The 5,611-nt window shown below is 36.6% G+C and overlaps 1 pseudogene; it reads left to right on the top strand.

Annotated features, from left to right (window-relative positions):
• The window catches only part of LOC119287472, a 24,380-nt pseudogene extending 22,218 nt beyond the window's left edge, over nt 1-2,162 (top strand).
• Nucleotides 2,163-5,611: the final 3,449 nt, after the last annotated feature.

The following is a 5,611-nucleotide window of genomic DNA, read 5'->3' as shown; positions in this document are numbered from 1 at the left end:
ATAGTCTAACAGTTGCTTTTCCTTGCTGAGCCAACTTCTGATATTCTGTATGGAAATTGGATACCTTGCAGTGGTTGGCAGTTTGTTAGCCACTTAATCCTACCAGTGTATGTTTAAATCAGTTGGGTCATTGGAAACATATATTGTTTCTTACTGGACTCCATGAATATATTGATGGTATCAGATATATATTGTGTTCAAAGCAAAGGACTTGGATTTACGTTTTGATGAAGAGGCTATTGAGTTTTCATTGCTACAATTATCATTGACTAGATGAATGATTTGATAATGTTAAAATTTGCAGTCTATTGTTTAAGAGAGCGTGTTGGACTCGCAAATAACATTTACTTATGTTCACGAATAGATGTGCATGATGGAAAGTCTTACAGTAGTATATATTAGATGTTGTCGTCTGTATACTAAAGCAATTCCTATAATTGAAATTCCTAACCTACAAATACTTCTATGATTCTACCTTATATTATACTTATAAAATTCATATTGTTTCAACTTAGAAATAAACGGGCGCGCCATCATCGTCTAGTTTGAACTAAAACCACGACACTTGTTATGGAACGGAGGGAGTACTATGTAGCATGGTTGTTTGTTCTCTGTATATTTAGATAGACCGGGATCCTATTTTGCCTATGAACACCATGCCCAAGCAATATACAGTGTCCTGATTAAGCATGGTTGCTGGTATCTCTGTCAGTACTATGTAGCATGGTCAGTTGCTTGATTGATTCTTTTATCATTACTTCATTAGTTCGTTGCAAATTGTAAGTGGAAAATGGTTACTCTGTCCAGTTGTAGGATGCCAAGATTGTTTGACATTTATTCACATCTTTTGCATTTCATGTAAATTAATGTTATTGCATATGGCAAGATTGTTTGACATTTTTTGCATCTTCTACATTCCATGTAAATTAACATTATTGCCTATTTCTATTCCACATTATTAGTACTCCTGTGTCTCTTGTCCCATAATATAAGATGTTTTTGCAATCTAACATAGTTTGTGAAACGTCTTATATTATGGGACGGAGAGAGTAGTACATTTTGATATGTTGTTTTCTTTATCTGACTTGCCTTCATCTTTGCTATTGGCAGTGAAATGTAGACACTGTAATTTTGTGGAACGGTCTGGCGATACAAACCATCTAGCAAAACCGTGGTTCAGAGTTGGATGTGCTACTATCAACTTTGCAGAATGTTTTGACAGACTGTTGAATGTCCTAGCTAGTTAATGGCAAGAATGCATGCAGGTTTGGTTCTCGTGCCCAGAGATAGAAGCTATCTTGAGACTTGGAGACAACGACGTGTTTAATCATCCCGAGTGCGCAAATGATGTTGGAGGAGATGATGGCATCCAAGCTCGGGGGCATGTACAGGTAGTGATTTGTTTGATCGGCTTGGTTGTAACCTTTATTGTGCTTGTTGCTTATCGGTGTATCTCTTGTTTCTTTGCTTCGATCTCGGTGTAGCAGACTTGTTACCTCAAGCTTTACTCAGGGGAACAGAGGGCTTTCAGGCTCGGTGCTGACCTCGTGAAGCTGATTCGAATCTTTCAGGGAGTAGCTTTCTTACCCATTTGTCAATCTTTGTGTATTTGTGCAAAAGCTTGCATTAAAGGTCCAGCTTCGTGGTAGTTTCTACGTACCAAATAAGTGTAGTTTTATGCAATTTACTTAATGTGAATGTAATGATCATAGTTAAAGGTTCAGCTTCGTGGTAGTTTCTACGTACCAAATAAGTATAGTTTTATGGAATTTACTTAATGTGAATGTAATGATCATAGTTATCGAACAATTCACACATTTGTCATTCTATACCTTGCAGAAAAAGATTTGCTAGGATAACTGTGGAAATATGGTGAACAAAAAGGCTGAAATAAATAGCTAGCAATAGCATATACGAGGAAGAAGACATGACGACGATATTGCAGTGGAAATCTGTGAAATCCATGTTGGCTCAGAGTGTGCTGAGTTCATCGGCAACGCTGGCAGCGTCCAACGGCGCGGAGACATAACTTTTATTTTACATGGAGGAGCATTAGTTGGCGTGGCTAAGAATGCATGCGTAAGTTCAAACTGTAGCCTGTACCTGTACCTGTATGTACTCTTAGTACTCCTTTGGTTTAGAGGAATTTCATAGGAATTCTAGAGGATAAGATTCTTATAGGATTTTTTTCTTTAGAGCCTTTTGGTTCATAGGAGTGGATTCCTATTCTTACATAGGATTGGTTCCTATTCTCCACATTTCATAGGAAAATAAAAAAAAAGCCTAGACTCAATGGAAAAATTCCTTTGGTGTCAACCAAATGACATCTTGTTTCCTATTCCTACTCATAGGATTTAAGATACATGTCATCTTATTTCGTATAAGATTCCTATTTCTATAATAATCCTATCCTATGAACCAAAAGAGGCCTTAAGTTTTTTTTGGGGATAGGAGAGCTTTCAGGGAGACCTCCTAGCCGGCGTCTTCTGCGCCGGTTACGAGAACAGCCGCTCACGTGGCTCCCGTTATGGGCCGGCCCAACATAAAGCGTGTGAACACTGGCTTTCCTTTGATCGCACGTTAAAAAACGGTGTTGGTTCGTTTCGTTTTTTTCTGGTTCAATCGTTTTACTCAGTTTCGAGTTAACCGGCCATTGTTGACTGCTGATCAGTTCAACAGGCCGTTGACATTTCAGAAAAGGTTCACAAAAAGCAAGAACAAATTTCAAAAATTGCGAACTAAGAGTTCTTGGAATCCCAAAATGGTTCAAATATTTTTGGAAAAAAATCACAAACTTCAAAAAGTTAATGAATTTTTTAAAAAGTTCAATGAAATTGAAAAAAGTTAGGTTCACAAACTTGACAAAAGTTTATCAAACTAGGAAAAAAGTTCATCGAATTTTAAAACAATTGATCAACTTCAAAAAAGAGTACCAAAAATTGAAAAAACGTTCACAGAATTAGAAAAATAGTTCACTGATTTTTCTTGAAAAATCATTGGTTTTGGAAAAATGTTCATCAAATTTGGGAAAAATCATTGAATTAGAAAAAAAGTTAATTGAATTTGGAAAAATGTTCATCAAATTTTTTAAAAAGTTTAGTGAATTTGAAAAAACATTCACAAGATCCGGTGAACTTTTTATATCGAACACATCATGAAAAGGACAAAGAAGACTAAAAAGAAAATAAATAAATGAAAAGAAGCAAGAATAAATAAAAAAAGAAACAAAGGAAAAAGGAAATTAAAAGGAAAAAAAGGCAAGAATAAAAGAGGGAAGAAGCTCTACGTGATGTTCCCCGGATTGTGCCGTTAAAAAATTGGAAGGGTAAAATGCTCGAAAATAGGAAAAACAAAACAAAAGGCCGAGAAGGCAGAAAAGCAACGGGCTCGATCCACAGGCGTGATGTGTTTTGCCGACCTCCCAAGGGTCGCCGCCACGTGTCGTGCTCTCTTCGATTTTTGTTTTATTTTTATTTTTCTGCACGCGTTTTTGACTTTTTAGATGGTTTTTCCGGGGTTTTTTTTTTCTGCTTTCCAGTTTTCCACCAGTCTTTCTTAGCTTTTGGACAGAAAGGAACTTTGATTTTTTTTGTGCAAAAAATGTTTTTTTGCTTCCTCGAGAGGCAAGGTCGTTCCTCTCAGAACTGGGAAGAAAACCGTGTTTTCTATTTATTTTATTTTCCGCGAGACGCAGGGTCGTGCCTCTCGGAAAGGAAAAAAAACACCTTTTTTCCTTCCGCGAGAGGCCTCTCGGAAACGGAAAAAAGAACATGTTTTCTACTTTTTTTTTCCTTTCGCGAGAGGCACGGGTTTACTTCTCATGGAGGCACGGATTTGCTTCTGCGAGGGGCATAGTCGTGCGTCTTTCGAAAAGAAAAATAATGTCCTCCCAGTTTGGTTTTTTGTCCATTTTTTGTGAAAAAAAAGTTCATCTAAACCTATCAATATGGGATCTAGTTTTGTAGATCTTGGCGTTAGGAATCCAATAGTAAAAACAGTTCGAGATTTGGACGCACGATTTAAGAGATAAAACGTTTTGAATAAATGGATCTATGAAAAAAAGAAAACTTACAGGTTGCGACAAGTGGCGCACTGCAGACCTTTGCACAAGGAGTGCTTCTTAATTAGTGATTTCATGTCCTTTATAACTGGCATGCTGGGCCGATCCTTGTGGCCAGGCTTTCAGGCCCGCATGGCACGACCCTTTTATAAAAGGGCCGACATGGGCCATGTCGTGCAGGCCAGCCTATGTGGCCAGGTTCGGGAAGAAGCTTCTAAGCGACAGAATGGGCTTTCATGGATCGACTCCATCCCACTGCCAATGAAAATGGAAACTGGCTTATGTTGCTCAATGGCCCATCATCGCGTGGGTGGTGTTGGTTGGAGAGGTCTTCCTTCGGGGAACTCCTATAGGGCGCCTTATGCGCCGGTGGACGCAACGGGCGCTCACTACATCACCCCGGTGGGCCCGCCCACGAATATATGTAGCAGCGCAATGCATGTATAGCGCGAGAAAAAACGCGAATTTTTTTGCTACCTGTGTGGAATCGAACTCGCACTCGCACTCGCACTCGTTACTCAAATATGTGGTTGGCCAACCACTTGAGCTACTGGGCACATGTGAAATACTCTAGAGGGACGCTATAAGAACAGAAAAATGTAGCCACACTACTTTTTGCATGTACATTGCCAACATTACAGAGAAACGTGATTTCCTTTGAAAAAAATGTAATTTTTTTTTTGTAAATCTACAGATTTAAAGGAATCATGAATTAGAATAAAATGTACTAAAAAAAGTTTATGAAAATTGAAGGAAGATCACTGATTTTGAAAAAAAGTTCATCAATTTTTAAAAAAGCTCACTAAATCTGAAAAAAGTTCATCAGTTTTGAAAAACGTTCATCAATTTTCAAAAAGGTTCACAGAATCTGAAAAAAGATCATCGATTTTTAAAATGAGTTAATCAATTTTCAAAAAAAGTTCATCGATTTTCAAGAAAGTTCACAAAAACTGAAAAAGTTCATCGATTTTCAAAAAAATTCACAAAAATCTGAAAAAAATCATCGATTTTCAAAAAAGTTCACAAAATCTGAAAAAAATTCATCGGTTTTCAATAAAGTTCACAAAAATCTGAAAAAATTTCATCGATTTTGGAGAAGAGTTCATTGTTTTTCAAAAAAGTTCAGAAAATCTGAAAAAAGTTTATTAATTTTCGAAAATAGTTCACAAATTAAAAAAAGTACGTCAATATTGGGAAAAGTTGACAATTTTGATAAAATATTTAATATTGAAAAAAGATTGTCCTTTTTAATAAAGTTCATGAGTTTTGAAAAAAAAGTCACGGAATTAGGGAAAATGAAAATTTAAAAAAAGAAAATGAAAACGAAAAATATAATAAAAGAACAAAAAGAAGAAAAAGGGAGAAACTAGTAGTATGTTAGTAGTTTTGTTGTAGTTTCTGTAGTAGCTCTTTAATTATGTTCATCTCCACCCCCTCCCCCTCACCTCCGGGTCGCATGTTGTTTTTTTCCTTCGATTTGGAATCAAATTGTAATTAATTATGTTGCCTCCATATTAACAAATCAAATCATAACTTGCCAACTAGCACTTA

This window comes from Triticum dicoccoides, chromosome 4A (genome assembly GCF_002162155.2).
Source record: "Triticum dicoccoides isolate Atlit2015 ecotype Zavitan chromosome 4A, WEW_v2.0, whole genome shotgun sequence".
Classification (NCBI taxonomy): domain Eukaryota; kingdom Viridiplantae; phylum Streptophyta; class Magnoliopsida; order Poales; family Poaceae; genus Triticum; species Triticum dicoccoides.
The sequence above is the reverse complement of the archived record's forward strand: the minus strand, read 5'-3'. Positions and strand labels throughout refer to the sequence as shown.